This window comes from Thalia democratica, chromosome 8 (genome assembly GCF_965202585.1).
Source record: "Thalia democratica chromosome 8, ktThaDemo2.hap1.1, whole genome shotgun sequence".
Taxonomy (NCBI): domain Eukaryota; kingdom Metazoa; phylum Chordata; class Thaliacea; order Salpida; family Salpidae; genus Thalia; species Thalia democratica.
In genome coordinates, this window is record NC_139172.1 from 41,769,976 (window position 1) to 41,789,418 (window position 19,443).

Below are 19,443 nucleotides of genomic sequence, written 5' to 3' on the forward strand. Positions count from 1 at the left end.
AGTTATTAGAAATAATACATAGTACATATAATGTAGACTGTTTAAAGTAAATGTGAAACAAAAATACAATTATAATAATGTAGTGAGTTTAAACTATAGTTTAACGAAGAAGTAATATCAAAATACTTAACTATGTAATAAACTAAACTCTTTTTTTTTGTAGATTAGTTTTTATTAAGCTACAACTTAAGTTTGAAAGTTTTTAGCTAAAGTTTAATCTTTTTGTTAATAGGTTATAAAAATGCATAATAGAAACTAAACTACAAAAAAAAGTTTATTACATTATTTGATATGTTGATGTTAAATCTTAGTCAAACTGTAGTTTATAGCAATCATATTTTTATAAGTGTGTGAACTTAATAGTATAAAATTGTCGAAACTACTTTTTAAAACGTTTTATAATGTTAACTTTTTAACGGTTTATTTATCAGTGTTAGTTTTTTACGATAGACCTCAGACTTTGTTGACTTATGAGGTTTAATCTTCTTGCAGAAAGAGAGGTTGTATATTTTTTACTACACAAAGTATTTAAAATATTCACCTAAATTGAAGCACTAATATGCAGCTTGTAGTTTTAACATCACATATGAATTCAAATAAAACATAATTCTTACAGTATCTAAAAATAAATACAACTTTGGTTATAAAAATTCTATACCTCGTTGTAATCAACTATTCTCATACTTAGATATTAGCTAGACTTTTTTGTAGTTAAGTTAAGAAAATATATTCAGTTTTTTTCTTTGTTCAGTTTTAAGTAAGGCTTGTTTGATAATAAATGTTTAATAAATTATTTTTATTTTGTAAACTAGTGAATTAATTGACTGAAATTTCGAGTAAAAGCATCAAGTTTAAAGCTTATAAGTTAAAAAAACAATTTAACTAAATATTTTTTATTGTTGTAGTTTTTTTATATAGTAACGAACAGCAATGTACATACTAACTATTAAATTTAAAAAATATTTTAATCGAATAGTTTTACAGATTATTATATAAAATGAACTTGTAAGAAAAATACACGTAATGTTGGCACTTATTACAAAAATATAGACATATGAAGTAATTTATTAGAATTATTTATTTTATTATTTATTATGTAGAACAGTCTATAAAATTGTTTTAAACTTTTAGGCATTCATTATAGTTTTTATAAGAAATATGGTTATATAACTAGCAAAAAAAAAAAGAATCTTAAATAAAAGTTTTTTTTTTAATATATAAATTTTTATCAAGTTTATTATTTTTTGCAAGATAATCCAATACAAAACTAAATCAGTTTGGAAATGTTGTTTTCTATTATGGTTACCCATACTTTACCCTGACTAACTTGTTTTTATTTGAAAGAGTTTTCACATAAGGTAAAATGTTACAATTTTTTTTTGCAATTTATAAGTTGTCTAAATACAATTGTAATAAATCAAATTTTTATTGAAAAACTTGCTAACTAATTTAATTTTGAAATTACTCAATAGATTTAAATTTCAGTAAGTAGGGAAACATGTTTAATTATACTGTTTTAGAATGTGGAATACATTATTTTTCAATGGTTTTATAAATTGATAAATTAAAAAGTTTCATTAGTCTGAAGTACTTAAGTATGTTATGAGCTAACAAAATTACAAAGAGTCTGAAATCACGTTATATAAAGTGTTATTAATAATACTTTTTATATATATAATTAACTGAATGAAAATACATTAAACTACCAAATATGAACATTTTTATTTAAATTAAATACTAAGAGTTTAAAATAAAAATTCTCACTTAAAAGTTGCAAAAGTTATATCTAAATACAGAAGAATATGGTAAAGCTTTTCATGGTTCACCAAATTAAAAATTTACTTTCATCTAAATATACTTATTGTAGTTTTAACTATATTCTAATTTTAACATTTTTTACAGCTGTTTCATAGTAATTAAAGTTGGTGAACATGTTAACTTACCTCTGTTCAGTTGTTCAATGGTGCACTTTCATCTTCACTACGTGGAAGACCAATAATCTCTTTGATTACATACTCTGTTAACATGCAGCGAACGTTCCTCCACAAATTGGACAAAGACGCTATCACAGATCAGCTTTATAATTATGTAGACAAAACCTGCGATTACTGCTTCGACCCTGAGAAGTTGTTGAAAAAATCAAAAGTTTCATCCAATTTTTGTACTACTTAACAATGATTGGTGCAGTCTGTTTTGTTTGGAATTTTACCGACCAAATTATAGCTTTTGTCGCAATTTACTTGTTGTACAGTCATTATGACGTCATAAAAAAAAGCTGTTGCGACCTGTGGAGTATTGTCAAACGCCGTTGGTGGGTTTCGTGTGGGATTTCTATTTTGGCGGTAACTTTTACATGGATCTGCGTAGATATTGTTATTTTTTGAAACTTCAATGAACAATACAGCTGGATTATTTGTATAGCGGGTAGTTTCTCATCCTTCAATATGGTGTGGGTTTTCACCAAAAATTGTGTCAGTTGCTCGGGTTATGTAATAAACTTGTTAAATTTTGCAATCAAAAATCCTTTGGCAGTTTTCTATGTGATAGCTGTTTTGGGGTTGGTAGGTTTTTGCTGGAGTATGAATAAAGTGATTGTCTTTAAAGTCAGAAAGTTTCTAAAATTAAAGAAAACTGGCTTGTCTGACGTTGAAAAAGCTTTCTACAAATTTCTGTAGACCCTGAAGAATCAGTCATTTTCAAAAAATCGAAATTTCCTATTAAATTTGAAGTTCCAGAAAACTCTGAAGATCTTCCGTTACTTAAACCCCCTGAACAATGTAAGTTTTCAGAAAACTCTGAAGATCTTCCTTTACCCGAACTTTCTTCACAATGTAAAATTCAACAAAATTCTGTAGATCTTCAGTTACCTGAACTTCCTACCCAATGTAAAGTTCCAGAAAAATCTGAAGATCTTCTGTCATCTGAGCCTTCTTCACAGTTTAAAATTCCTCAAAAATGTGAAAGCATCAAAAGTTTGATGAAAAATAACGATGAGGCGACTGTATCTGAAGATGAAGACACTTTAGAAACTAAAGTAGTAAATCCTGAAACTCCAAAAGCAAAGACTGAAACTACTCCTGTTTTTCCTTTCAATGCTGATAAATTTTCAACGGTCAATTGTCAAGATGACAACAAAGTTGAAGTTTTAACAGCTAAAGATATAAACACTAAAGCTTCAAACAAAAGTATTCCATCTTTACCTGATAAAATACCAGCATTTAAGCCTGAAGAGACCAAAAAGGTTGTAATTGAAGCCTTAAAAAGAGAAGTGACAATTACTAAATCTTCTGACAACAGTATTCCATCTACACCTGATATAATTCTACCAGTTAAACCTAAATATACTAAAAAGATTGTTGCTGAAGCGTCAAAAGCTGATTCAGATGAAGAATTCCGTAGAACTCCTCTGAATCCTGAAGATTGTGACAGTTCTTCTCAATCTGATAAAATTGAGGATTGTGAAAAGTTCCCGGAAGCAACTAGGTCACCTGTTCCAAAGCTTAAAGGTATGACTTTCTTCTATTCTGATAGATCTAAGAATACGTCAGGAAGTGAATCTGAAAAAAACGAAGACCGTGAACCAGGAAAGAATGATGTGAGAGGTGATAACCGGACAGATGAAACAAAATGAACGACTAAAGCCACGTAACCGGAAATTCTTTTGAAAATATTATTTAGTTATCATTGATGTATACTTAGTGTTAGATTTGAATTTTTTGTTACATTTTTAAAAATTTAGTTTCGTTGTATTGTGTTTTGTTTTGTGAATCACACTGAGACTAATTTTAATAAAATATCACTCAACATCAGTACTTTTTTGTTTAGTGAATAGTAAATATCAATGTATTTAAAAACTTGAAATGTTAAGTATTTGGAATAATAATGTAAAGTATTCAAGCATTAATTATGTTAAAAAATTAGATTTAGCTTTTTTCAATATAAATAGATACTAATTTTATTTAACTAACTACTGAATTTTCAAAAGCGTGCAAACTATTTAAGACGCAAAAACTATTTTCAAAAGTTAATATTTTTACAAATGAAAATTTGAAAATGAAAAGGTGACCCAGAAATTTTTTTCAAGCTCGGTTTTTATAGAGAGTTAGGTTGTGAGCAAAATTATATTACTTATTAAGTTTAACTCATTAAGTGTTTAAGAAAGAACATATTTTATTAAGACTTAAGTATATTAAACAAAATAAATTTTATTCCAATCCAATAGCTATTTATATATTAAATAGGTATTCTATGTGTAGCTGAAAGTCAATTAAAATAATGAAGTTAACAAAAGTAAAACCAAAATATTATTCAAATATCACTAAAACTAAAACTGTGGCTTACGAAGATTTTGAAAACTTGAAATTTGGCCCCCGAGCAACAACTGCCTGCCGACCCCTGCCCTAACCCTTACTCTCGGTGCGTAACTTATTTTTTTATTTCTTTCCATTATTTTTTATTTTCATCTTTTTTTTTTTAATTTTAATTTTTTTTGTACTTTTTTCATCTCATTCAAATATGTAACTAGGAAAAATTAACCCTAGATGCAAAATTTTCTTCGTGCAATTTTGTTTCCTCATGCAATTTTGTACCCTCGTGCAAATTTGGCTTCGTGCAATTTTGGGCACTCGTACAATTTAGTCATCAAGACAAAAAATAAAATGAGTTATAAGTAGGTTGCACAAGAGACAACTTTTTTTTTATCTACAGGTTACCTCAGGGCAGTTTATTTTAGACTCTAAGAGTGGAAACCCTGTATAAGCTACAAACTATCTAAAATAGACATGAAGTGAAGACTGAAACATCAAACTCTAACTCAGTGGTCTTCAACGTGTACACGATTTATTTTTGGGTACAGGAAATTTTTAGGGTACACGAAACTCATTTAGGGGTGCACGGAATTTTTAGAATATACAAATAAAGTTTAGTCTTGATATTTTATTTATTTAGTTATGGGACATAGTTCAATATTAAAGTTAAATCTAACCCTGGTGTTTAATTTAGCTTTTACTTTACTGGTCATTTTACTCTTATGATCTAAAACAGGGGTCGGCAAACTGCGGCCCGCGGGCCAAATGCGGCCCGCAAAAGAAAATTTTGCGGCCCGCGAGCATGTAAATGTGGCCCGCTGAGCAAAAATAAATTTTAAGTCAATTTTCTTTGATTAATTTAGTTTTAAGTCCTTGTATAACATTTTAAATGAATTAAAAGACTATACTGGACAATCTTAGAAATGTAAAACAGACATGTTAGCATTCTACCAGGTTTTTTTTCTCAATTTCATTACAACTTTCTTCATACAACAGGAAATAATTATATGAAAAAACAGTGTAAAAAGTGTTTCGAATTAGTAAGATAGTTATATAATACCTTTTCAGTAAATAAACTAAATTTAAATGTCTTCCGTTTCGTACAAAAGTAATGCACAGTAATTTACTAAAAAGTATTATTTATAAACAGTTTTGATTTTCATACTTTTTTTATTTTTAAGTTTCTCATACAGATGTTTTATTACTAAAAGTTATATTTTAGTGTGCTCAAAAACATTTAAAATAACATAATAATAAAAAATAAGGTTAAGTTTTTTTTTTGACACCTTGATTTTTTAGAGGGTTTCTTTGCATTTCAAAATTAATTTCTATGCAACCAATTAACAAAGATACTTATATTTTAAACCATTTTTTACTTAATACTTAACGAGATAAAGTTTAATTAATGCACAATTTTCTAACATTATTGTTTTTATAGGTAATATCTAAATGTGTACAGACGAACCTAAAACAATATACATGACATAAATTGAAAAACTTTTGTTAGGTATACTTTTTCATTTTTCAAGCTATGTTTTTTGGCAAAAAAAAGTTAATTTTCATGCGTTGCATACTAATATAAACAGTTGCTGTTTTTTGGAGTTACCTATTTAGTACAAACTAGATTGAGAAATGGTAACTTATAAGTTTGTACATATTTAGTCATAATAGTTCAAAATCGACGAAAAAAAATGTCAAACACTCAGACTATGACTGTTTAAAGATTTTAAATCTCAGGCCAGTTTAGTCATTTTTCAGTTTTTGGCTTGAATTGCTTTTTGTATGGTAAAACATTGAATAGTTTTGGTCACTCAGACTGACTTTATTTTTCAAAGAGTGGTAAACTAAATTTATGATTTATGTTTTGTTCAATGCACAGTGTTGTTTTGAGTTTAGGTATATTTTAAATTTTAAGTCTTGCATCTGATATGATTTATATTATTATTTATATTAATTGTATTTATATAAGTGTGAACATTTAGTGTTTCCAAAAAAAAAACCGGAAAAGCTTGGAATTTGACAATTTATACTTACAAAATCTGAAAAAGTGTTGAGTATGAGAATTATTGAAAAAACTTGGAATTGTAAACAATTTTACAGGTTAAGTATTGAAATTTCGATTTGACACAAAAATCTACAATATAAATATTTTTCATTAAAAAACACATTTAAAGTAGCTTAACAGTATCTTGTAAATTTTTCTATATTATTTAAGACATCTTTTTACCTTCAACTTAATTTTATACTAAAAAAAGAGGCAAAAAGTTGTATTTTTAAAATCTTTATATTGGTGCATTGCCCATCTACTTTTAAAATTTCTTTAACTATTCTTGTTTTTTGTATTGGAACTGCACCTACAAATTTTACTAAAACGTCAAAATTAGGAAAACCACCTGTAATAAAAATTCTAAAATGAGCAATATCTGTTGTATCAGTTCTCTCATCTTAACAGATTGATTTTGTTAATAAAGTCCTAATTTGGGTTATGCGGCTTAATTATCTTCAAACATTTCCTAAACAAGACTTCTTGTTGATGTTGAAGAAATAAACAAAAGTATTTAATTAACGCCAACACAACTTATTTAAATAAATTTTCAACTCTAAACGGTATCTTTTTTTAGTAATTACTTTTCTTCTTTATAACTTGCCTCAACAGTTTTTTTTTGATCAGTCTGTAGTTACTGAAAAAAAATCATGTGCGTTGTTGAACCTGACTTAAGCGATTTATTTTTTGTTTTAACTCCTAACTAAGGTACTGTAGTTCTTATAGCTCGTCTTATAACTCACATTTGCTCTTTTTAAATGCAATATTTGCATAGCAGATAAAGAATTGCTATAATACTCAATAAAAATAGGTTTTTCTAATTCATTAATAGCTTAATAAATTTATATAAATCTGTTAAAAATATTTAAATCTTAGTTGTCCATTTCGGCTGAATTATAATATTTTTTCTAGTTGTATAATTAATTCACTGTTATTAGACTTCGATATTTCTTTATTTTATGAACCTTATTGTAAACATGGTTGCCAAACACTTAGGCTAGTTTGAAAATCTTAAAAACTAAGACTAGGTTAAAGCTCAGGTGTATCTTAAACTTTTATTTCAAACACTTTTAATAAATCTTTGAATTCTCAGAATGGTTTTTATGACAGTTGTGTAGTTTATTTTTTTTTTTTTGTCTATTTATATATTGTGCTTTTTTATCATAATGATATTTTAGTTATGTATTTAAGCTTGATTAACAGAAAGTTTTAAGCTATTTTAAATTATAATAATCTTTTATATAATTCAGACATTTTTGCTTTTTAAGTGGCAACCGTGTAAAAGACTAGTTAATTACTAATAAAGTATCTTATTAAAGTATTTGAGCATTAATTATGTTAAAAAACTTGATTTAGCTTGACTACAGTATAAATAGGTATTAAATTTATTAAATTAATTAATTACTGAATTTTCAAAAGAGTGCAAACTATTTAAGACGCAAAAACTATTTTCAAAAGCTAACATTTTTAAAATATGTAAAGGTGGTTCATTATACAAAAAAATGTATAAAAGTGACCCATAAATGTTATTCAAGCTGGGTTTTTATAGAGAGTTAGGTAGCAAGATGATAATAAAAATAACTTACTAAGTTTAACTCATTAAGTTTTTAAGAAAGTACATACTTTATTAAGACTTAAGTGCATTAAACAATGTAAATTCTATTCCAATAGATATTTATATATTAAATAGGCATTCTATGTGTAGCTAAAAGTTATTTAAAGTACTAAATTGAATAAAAGTAAAACTATCTCTGGTGTGACCAAAACTAAAACCAAAAGATTATTTAAATATCACTAAAACTAAAACTGTGGCCCGCGAAGATTTTAAAAACTTGAAATTTGGCCCGCGAGCACCAACTGCCTGCCGACCCCTGATCTAAAAGCTACTATGTATACATATATTTAAAAAAATTAACATTTAAGGTCTATTACAGAGTTCTCTAACTATTAACACTTTAATTTTTAAAGGAATGAGCACAAAATACTAACTTACAATAGTTTTAATTAAGTCTAAGTTAGTTAGTTAATATGGCTGCTTTTTGTCTAGCTCTTGTACTCAGGGTTCGAACAATGAACATGCAAGTAATTTGCAGCATTTCGTTACATAATTTAACAATTTTTTCTAGTTATGTTTTTAGAGTAAAGTCGTTTTCATTAAAAATACACTAGTTTTATTTATTTTGAAGAGCTGATCTTATACGTTTCTAAACTATAAAACTGACAATCTAAGCGTAAGAAATTAAAACTGCTACATTCACGTCATGCTCGAATTTTAGATTTTATGGGCTTATGACCTGTATTTTGGCCTTGATGAAACGTCTTGTAAGCTTGATAGTGTACGTATAAAAATATACTTTCTTATGTTAAGCTTTTGATTGATGAAAATAAGTCACGCATGACATTTTTATTTCATTTATTAGTACACCAAAACAAGCTCTTTTTTAGTATTCAAAGTTCAATTTATAGCGACCCTTACTACGACTATAAATTACCTTTGATAAAACTAACAAAACTATATTTGTTTATGAATTTGAAACTATAAAAACTTTAAACAATGTGTAACAGGTGCAATTCTAAAATAAGTCAATTTAAAAATTCATTAGTCTGTGTGGTTATTTTTTTTTCAAAGAACTAAATTTTTTAAACAAAACTATAACAATTTTTAATGAGACACTATTAAATTTTTTTATTTATTAACTATAGTTTTTTATAAATATGGTATATTATCATTATCAATGTTTGTTAGACGTTTAAACCCGGTGTGTTGTTTAACATTAATTATTAATAATTTATTTTACATTTATTATTTAATCTAGTTAAAAAAATATGTTTAAAAAGTATGTCATATAAATTGTTGTTTTTGGTTGGTACTTTTTTTTTCTTTTATTTTTAGTATTGAAATAAATACAAGAATACAAAAATCTTATAAGTTTAATGATAAATTATGAATTGGTTTTACACATTCTTTTTAATTATGAGTACTAAATTAGAAACAATAACCAGAAGTTTTTCTATATAGTTATCTAAATAGGTAGAATATTATATTATTCTTAGTGCACCTTTTGTTACATAAAAAAACATTTGAGATTAGATATAAATTTTTAGAAACTTAAAATATATCACTTAATTTTTCTACCACATAATCTTTTCTCACATTATTTATGGTAAATTTGTAACTTGATGTGGTTTTTTGAGTTATAAACATTTGAAAATTTAAAATTAAATAGTTTCAACATGTGTTGTAACAATTTAAGTTGCTGTGAATTATCACATTTTATGAATAAATCTAAACAAAGTCATCCATAAAAAACTTGATTTATATATCAAGGTTGCCACTTTACCTGGAAACCTGGAAAAATCTAGAATTTGACAATTTAGGCAAAAAAAAACTGGTAAAACCTGTAAGTTAAAAATTTTTGAAAAAAAAAACTGGATCAACCTAGATATTTAAACATTTTTTACATGTTAAATAGTGAAATTTGGATTTGAAACCAAAAGTATATTATATATATAAAAGGTTTTTGTATTTATCAATTTTTTTATAAAAAACACAGTTAGAGTAGCTTTACAGTTACTTTTGAATGTTTTTATGCTATTTAAAACAGCTTTTAACCATAATTGAGTTTAAATTAAAGATAGACCTAAATCAAAATGCTTTAAAAAACTGGAATAAATTTTAAAACCTAAAGAAAGTTTTCAAAAGTTAGTGGCAACCCTAATATATGGTCACCTTAAATTAAGGGTTCTCTAGAAAAACCAGGTTAGTTTGAATATTTTTAAAAATTCTGGTTGAAAAAAAAGATTTATTACCACGGTCGCAACATACAAAGAATATTATAAGAATCTTTAAGTTGTCAGGAATTCAGGATGACTCAAACTTTTATTTTAATAATACTCACGTTAACTAGGTTTAGATTGTTTAGAGTAAAATTAGTTTTAAAATTTTTTCAAAATTTCCCGATAAAAACTTAATATTTTTTTTAAATACCCTTTAATTTTTTCAAAAAATTTTTTAGAAAAACAATTAGAGTTTTTATTTAAAAATTAAGCTTAATAGTTAAACTAAAATGATTAAGTCCTTTATGAGAATAGACCAAAAGTAAAAAAAAATAATTTACAACTTTGGTTTACTATAACAATTTACAATTATTCAGTAGCATCTGTGGTATTGTATAAAACCTTGTAAAAACAAAATTAAAGCAGCTAGTTGTCGAAAATTAAAAAATTTAAAAAAAATAGCAGACCAATACAAGAAATATCTATTTCTATATTACTAATGCAGTTCAAATGGTTATTTTGTTTTTTTTATATATTTTTATTAAATCTTTTCTTCTCCAACTTTTTACAGATATAAACCTTAAAAAATCTAAAGAAAACTACATATTAAAATAAAAATGTCTAATAAAAAATTTTAATTTTCAGTTTTATAACATTTCTTATGGTTTTAAACATGTTTTAGATGTTTTACATTGTATTTTTTCATTTTTATGTTTTAAGTTTTATATTTTGTTGACAAATTAGTTTTTAAAAATGATAAACATCAATAATTGTATTGTATTTGATTTGCTTGTTTATTCTGTGTATTGGCAATTTTTTTTTCATTTTTCGGTTTTAAAAAGTTATTGTATACTAAAGAAAATTTTAATTATTATAGTTACTTATTTTTTAAACCTTTTATTTTTTAGTTTGAAATTAGTGAACTATTACTAGGCTTTGCTATATTTTTTAATTCTATCTATTTAAAGCAAAGTCTGACTAAACTCTGCCTTTTTTTGTTTGCATTGAGAGTTGTTAATACTTCTTAAAAAATATTTTTTGTTATAGATAAATATGTTTTGTAATTAAGTATTATTACCCTTTGTTTGTTTTGCAACTTTTTTACTATACTTGACTAAACTTTATTTTTCCTTTCCTATTTATTATTATAAGTTTTAAATATTCTACATAAACTTGCATTTACCACAGATGTTCTTGTGCTAAAACTTTATTTCAACTAACGGCGTTTCACTGCTCTCAAATAAATTCAAGAACAGTTTTACAGAGTCTATAAAATATTAACACACATTAGAAAAAAACAGAAAAGGCATGTATAATTATGTATAGTTTTTATGTAGGTAGTAACTATAAATGAGCTTTATGGTTTAAAAACAAAGTTTGTAATAAAAACATAAAATTATAGAATTGTCTACAAAAAATACAAATTTAATAAAAGTTGGGCAAATTCTACTTACTCCGTTGGATGCATGTTTGATCTTTGAAACAATACTCCACTCCATGTTTTGATCAAAAGATCAAACATGCATCCAACGGATTAAGTAGAATTTGCCCAACTTGCAATACAGAAAGAGCAGTAATTGCAGCAGAAGATAAAGACCTACTTCAGAATAAGCGGCAAGATTTATCGAATATTTGTCCCCACAACCGACAATTCTACTTTAAATAACTCTGTCTACTTATGTACTAATTTATTTTACAACACTTATATTACAATAATATACACTTGAAAGTTTAATACGCCATGTTTTTAAACTGTATAAATTATTGACCAATTTGTTAAATTTATTATGACATAACATTTCTGCACAACTCAATTTAATTTTTATTTTAAAAACTTGCCTATCCTTAGAGCTTTTTGAGGTTAGTGCCTACTTTTATTAAATTTGTATTTTTTGTAGACAATTCTATAATTTTATGTTTTTATCCAAAACTTTGTTTTTAAACCATAAAGCTCATTTATAGTTACTACCTACATAAACACTATACATAATTATACATGCCTTTTCTGCTTTTTTCTAATGTGTTTTAATATTTTATAGACTCCGTAGATCTGTTCTTAAATTTATTTGAGAGCAGTGAAACGCCGTTAGTTGAAATAAAGTTTTAGCACAAGAACATCTGTAGTATTTATTCCGATAAGCTTAGCTTATCAGGTTCTCCAGGATTTAACGCCTTTTAACGTTACATCTTATAAACTTGCATTTTTAAGATATAAATAACTTTGATAATGTTTTACTTAAAAATTGCAAAAACTTTATTTAAAAAAAATTGTTGTTTATTAATAATTATTTATGTTCCAATTCTATGTTAGTTAGTTTACATCTGTAAAAGAGCTGACAACAATAGTTAAGTTTCAATTGAAATAAATTAGATATAGTTGTTTAATATGGTAATTATTATAATAAAAAAGTGTTTTTTGAACAATAACTTAGATTTATAAATATAGTAAAATTAATTCAAATGTATCACTTTAAGTATGGTTATTAGATAGCTTAAAAGAACAGTTTTAAATTAGTGTTTTTTTTATTTGTAAATTTTGTTCAGACCCTAATAAATACCACGCTAAGCCACTGACTCAGAATATTACTAAGTTTTAAAAACTCAGGCTGACCGAGGATAGTTTGAAGGATTTTGAAACTATTAAAGACATTTTTTTTTTAATTTTATTAAGTTAAAGTTGATTTATTTTCAGTTTTTTTATATTTTAAATAGAATTTTTTTTAAAGAAACTGATCTTAGGCTCTTATTAGTATTTTAGATAGTAAATACATGTAACATACTAAAAAATTTTCGAAACTTGTATCAAAGTGTTTGCATAGGAATGACAATTGAGTGATATTTTTAGTTGAAAAGTTGTTTATATTTCAATGTTGATGTTTTTTTTTACCTATTTGTCAAAAATTTTCAAAAATAAAGTATTTAAAAAAGGTTTTTAGGGAAATTTGAGTATTTTATAACAGCATATCTAATTACACTAAATAACTGTTTTGTGTAATAATAAATTTTAAGTTAAAGTTTTTAATCAGTCAAGCGTTTAAAAGAAAATATCGTAAGGCTACGAATTATACTAATGAAAGTTTAGATATTGAGAAAATAAAGAGTAGATAAAAAGTTTCTGTGTAATGTTGAATTTTGTTGAGAACATTGCTATATAAACCAGCCGTAGAGAATGATCAGAGCATTTTAAACACAGTCTGCTGAAGTAAACATGTTTTTTCAGAATACAGATCTATATTTTTTGAATGTTTTATGTAAACCTTTAAAAAAAAAATTATTTTCATAAGTGTTTTCATAATTTCAGTTTTAAGCACTTAATTTTCATTCCAACTTTAACATTCTTTGAGTAAACTTATTTTAGTCTTAAATTGTATATAAAGGTTTAAATTACGTATAATGTAGGTATATGCAAGGACTATTTCTTTAGCTAAACAGGTCTCAACAGATTTAAATCTAGATCTGTATAGAACAAATTAACTATTGTAAGTATAAATGCTATTTAAAATTTATTTATTTTTTTCGATTATTATAGTTTTTTAATTTTGTTAATTAATTATTCAGTAATAATACTGTATTGATATTGTGATTTTTAATTCAATTTGAATTTGATCATAATTTCTTGCACTATTATATATTTTTAGTTACCCATGGTCTTACTTTTATTTTATTTTGCAGACTTGAAGATTCCTTAGAGGTGAAACGTCGTTGCCGTAGTGTAAATAAATAAATTTGATACTAAAATATAATGTAGTATAAAGCATATTTTTTTTTTTATTCTATTTTTTATTGTTACTGTTTGTCATTGTTTTTTTTATAAAAACATGTTCATTCATTGCCATGCCTAGTTTTATACAGAGTGTGCCTAAGTATTGTTAAGTGTCTGAACTGACTAAAAGTTGAATATAAATTTAATTATGGTTTTAAGTGTGGATGTGCACCACATTAATCCTACATACTGTTTTTTTTGAGAGCTTTACAACCTTTTTGTTTAACTTTTGTTTTCATATTACTGTCTACTCCAATGTTTTCTGTTTAGTTAGTTCTAAGACTTAATTAATAAAGACTTTAAAGAACACGAGGAAGTAACTTTTTGGCAATAAAAAAATAATTTCCTCACCGTTTTACTATCAAAAAGGTTCAAAGAGAGTGAAATTTAATTCTTTTTTAAGTAAAGTACGGAGAAGAAGGGTTAAATGAGATTATCTTTAAAAATGGTAGAAAGAAAAATTTTAGTGGTATACTTATTTCTTTGCTGTTTCAAAACTGTCAACCAGAAAGAAATATCTGAATGAATATTTTTTTCTTAGTTTTTAATTTACTGTTTATTGTAAAGTTAATTTTTAAATAATGTTTAATACTTTTAATTTTTATTTAGATATTAACTCCAGTGTTTAAGTAAACATTGTTTTAGTATTTTACTGTTATGTTTATTATTTGTGTAAATTTTTTTAAAACAAGTGTATTTTTTAAATCATTTATTTTTTAATTTTTGAATGTTCTTTAATATAACATATAACCATTAATTATCATTCTTAGATTTTATAAGTAATGTAGAACACCTTAAAATACCATTTGGTAAAAAGTTAAATTAAATTTTTTTTTAGTGTGGTTATACACTACACTAAAATGTAATGTACAATTTCCTGTACAAGATGTTAAAAGTATCGAAAGGTGGACGACTCTATAACGAAAGGTTGTTCGTCACCAGACCCTAGAAATAAATACTTTAAGCGTCTTCATGCCGTTCTGTAAAGTACAAAAAACTACATATTGACATATATTTTTTTTTAATTAACTAGTTCAGTTCTAAACTTTAATTGTATTAAGTTATTAATCTAACTCCTATGGTTTCGAATGCGTAAAATATAGTTATAACTTTTTGTTTATTTTTTATACTTGAATTTATAATAAGTTTTTTATATGATATCTAGATAAATGTAACTTAGAAGTTTTATTATACTTACAAGTTAAATAAACCAGAACTAAACTAACTATATTTTAATTAAAATTAGCTTTTAAAATAATTTAAAATGACATCCAATTTATTTCAGGCACTAGATTAAACGTGTAAAAACTAAAAAATGGATATCACCACAGACAAAAGTTATAAGTTTGACGTCATAAGTCTTTCTACTGAATCGGAAGGATTCAAAAGGGTGAAAGAATTTTTTGACGATTGCAGAAATACAATAAATTGCAAAGAAAACTTCACTGTGCAAAACTTTCAAATTTTTAAAGTCATCGAAAACAAACCTGGTGAGACTTTAACTGAAAAACGAAATAATTTAATGTTATTTCACGGTACAGAAGACGTAGTGTAAACAAAATTTTGAAAACCGGTTTCAAAAATTCTGAAAAAGGCTGGTACGGAAAGGTTATTTAATGTTTTGTAAAATTAATTCAAGCAAAATAGAAGTATATTATTTTATTAATAATCTGATTTCACTAAATTAGTCACACACTTTGTAAAAGTTAAAAATTCAGTAAATAATTTAAGTTTATTATTACCAGTTACACTATATTTAAAAGGGGGTATATATGACTGAGTGTCCAGACGTCGCCTACTGTTACACTCAACGCAAAAGAGATGAATCTTCTACACCTCTTCGAAGCACCATTTTTGTAAACGAGGTGCTAGAATCGGAAAAACTGAAAGTTATAAAGTTTAAAACAGTTGTGGGAATCAAAGACATTCATGAAGAACTTCATCAGTTTCACAAGCATCATAACATCAAAAGTATCCAACCGAGTGATAAGGACTACAAGAAAGATTCTATAGGAAGAAGATACAGAAATTTTCCGATCGGTGGCGGTCATCTTTTAGATGAACACGTTGCAAGAGATAGCGTTACAATTCCTAGGTACCTGATTGTCTTTCAACCACAAATAGAAAATTGAAAAAAAATATTCTTATAGCTTTATGATGTGATCTAACAAATCATGTGCGAATTCTTTCTAGAAGTCGCTCATCATTTTACGAAATATATTATTGCATAAGCTTTGTTGTCCTTAACTAAACTAAAACTACAAAATTTATTGAAAATGGTTCTATTTAGAAATGGGTTTTGTAATTTATGATTCGTTCACTTACTAAAAGATTAGAACTATTAAACTACCAATAATAATGTATAAAAAATAGTTATAGTTAAAATTTTTGAAATACTCTTTCTTAATTGTTTATTTTTTTCCTAATAAAATTGTTCACACTTTTAGTAAGTTTATCAACAACCTCAAGACTAAACTGCAAAAAAACAGAGATCTAAAATATCGTTATAATTGCTATCTATTTTTTATCTTTTTGATGAAAATTTACAGTAAATATTTTATTCATACCAGTGGTGTATCTTAGAGGTGTAAACGATTTTTTTGGGGTTCACAAAACTTTTAGGGTACACGAAACTCATTTAGTGATGCACGAAATTTTAGATTGCTCAAAAAATTAGTTTAGTCTTATAATTTTATTTATTTAGTTTAAGCGACATAGTTCAATACTAAAGTTAAATTTATCCCTGATGTGTAATTTACCTTTTAATTTATTGGCCTTTTTTCATAATTTATACATTATTTATTGAACGAAAAAAAAACATTTAAATAATTGGTCCTAGGACCTGGTGTACAAAAAACCCTTTCGGTTATCGAGTCATACACCAGGATACAGTTTAAAGTCATGTCCAGGACAATAAATTGGTCCGATTTTAAAAGTTTTAAAGATTCTAAAGGCTCTTAGAGATTTTAAACCAAAGGTTTTTCCCCTATTGTTTACTGAATCATCAATTAAAAGTTTTTTTTTTATAATTATACCCTTAACCTTAACCAACCTTACTAAAAAATGTAGAAAACTAATTAAAATATAAAACTTTTATACTTTTTTAATGCTGACTTAGCAAATACTAGGAAATTTCCGTCACAGTAACAAACGGACTCATGATCTATTTAGGTATTAAATTTCACACATCATTCTTTATATGAAGAATGCATTTAAGATACTACCTACAACTGAGAAAATGAAATTACTAAAAAGCCCATTACTGATGTGGATGAAGCTGTCATCCAGCCACTATCATGATTAAAGGATCAAGTTAAAAAGTTATTATTTTCTTGTTTATTACTAATATTAGTAAATTGAAATATTTTGCTCAATGAGAAAAGTTGCTTTTTTTTAATTAAAATTATTAATATTACCTACTTTTTAAATTTAACAACTATTCCTATAAGGATATTCAAATGGTAATGGTGATATTAGTTCAGTAGTAATAAAAATTTACATCTAGTTTTAATGTTTACAGAAATATTGAAGAACTTATATTTAATAAAAAATACTCAACTGAAATAAAAATAATTAAAGTATATTATTAACTGTCTTTAAATAGATGCATGGTAGTCGTAAAAAATAAATTTTAATTATAATTTTAAGTTTTGAATAATTTAAATAACATAGTTGTTATATTTTTCTCAATAACTGAATATTGCTTACAAAATACAGAGTTGCCTCACACTGAGGCTAATTTGATTTTTATAAAGGTTTTTGTAAAATATCAGGCTTGCTAATTATATTCTGGGGTTTTTTTGTAAATCTCAGGCTAAACAGGTATGCTAAATAGAAAAATTTGATAACTTCGTTCTTAAAAATTATCTTTATTTTCTACTGATTTTGTTCTGTAGTTCTAACCAAAAAAAATAATTGTTTATTTTCGAGTTTTTAATTTCTTATATAATACTTTTTTAATTTTTTGTAAATCAGTATGTCCAGACTAGTTTTATGTAACTATTTTTTTTTACTCTCAACAAAGATTTTTTGGTCTAAAAAGTTGCAAACCTTTTAATAACCAGTTATGGGTTTCAGTGTGATTCAGGGTTGCCACATACACAAAATAAACTTTATCTATTATAATTTTAGGGAACGAAATTAAAAGTGTCATATCAGCGCAGCATCAGATAAACAGACCAAAGAAGTAGGCAACATTTTAGTTATTAGTTAACCAAGAAATACAGCTTTCAATGGACTCAAAAATTTTAATTGCTTTATTGGTGTCTGTTTTCGCCTTTTTGTTTAATTCAAATGATAAAAGAATACCAATAAAAAGAATACAAATAAAAAGAAAATAAATACTTGTATTTAAAATTAAATATTCATACTAGTATTATTAATTACTAGTTTTCTGCTAAATTAATATTTAAGTAAGAAGTGTGGAAGGATTTTATTTAGCAGGCCATACATAGAGAAATTTAGTTGCCGATCGGCCGGAACGTTTAAATTTTGTTCAATGCATGAAAATAGTTAAATTAATTTTGCCAAAAGTATTTGTATGATTTTTTTCAATAATAAGATTTTATATTTCCTATAAGCTGAACCAAACATTTTTCATACATCTTAATTGTTAAATTAATGCATAATAGAAACTTAACAACAAAAAAAGAAATTAGTATATTACGCATTTTAGTATGTTGATGTTAAATCTTAGTCAAACTATAGTTTAAAGCAATCAAATTTTTATAAGTGTGGGAACTTATTAGTATCGAATTGTAAAAACTATTTTTAAAACGTTTTATAATATTAACTTTTTAACTGTTTTGTTTTAACAGTGTTAGTTTTGCATGAATAACCTTTTGTTGACTTACGACGTTCAATCTATTTTTGAAAGAGAATTTTAGTCTTTTCAACTAGAAAGATATTTAAAATATTCACCTAAAGTGAGAAAATCTTGCGCATTGAAGCATTTGAAATGCAGCTTCAGTTGTAACACCACAAAAATTACAGCTTAAAACAAGTGAATCTAGAACTACTTTAGTCCTACCTTTATAAATATTGATAAAGTGCTCACTCTAATAAGTACGCACCCACGTGAAGTAGATACGCACTAAATAAAGAAAAGTATTCAGATTGAAATAAAAAAAACATATTGCATTAACCTAATTAAACTAAATAACATAAATGAACGAAAAAAGGATATTATTATGATCTATACAACTGTAGTACAAATAAATTTTGAAAAATCCAGTAATTTTAAAACAAAATTGGACGGACAGTATCTTAATAAATCGATGTTTACTTATGATCAGTGATAAAATAGTAAAAGTTTTCCCAGAACAGTAATGTACCATTTATGTCTGGGTTCAAAGTGCTTACCATATTAATGTATTTACTGTATACATAACGTAGTGCAATTATATCTAGCTTGGCATTAAAAACAAGAGGAATTTTTGATAGGCCTAGTTGTAAAAATAACTGTGAAGCTACAAATTTTAATTGTAATGTAAAAAAAGCAAATGCTGATTAAAATTAACAAAAAATTCTAAATTTTTAGAAAAGTAATGTTT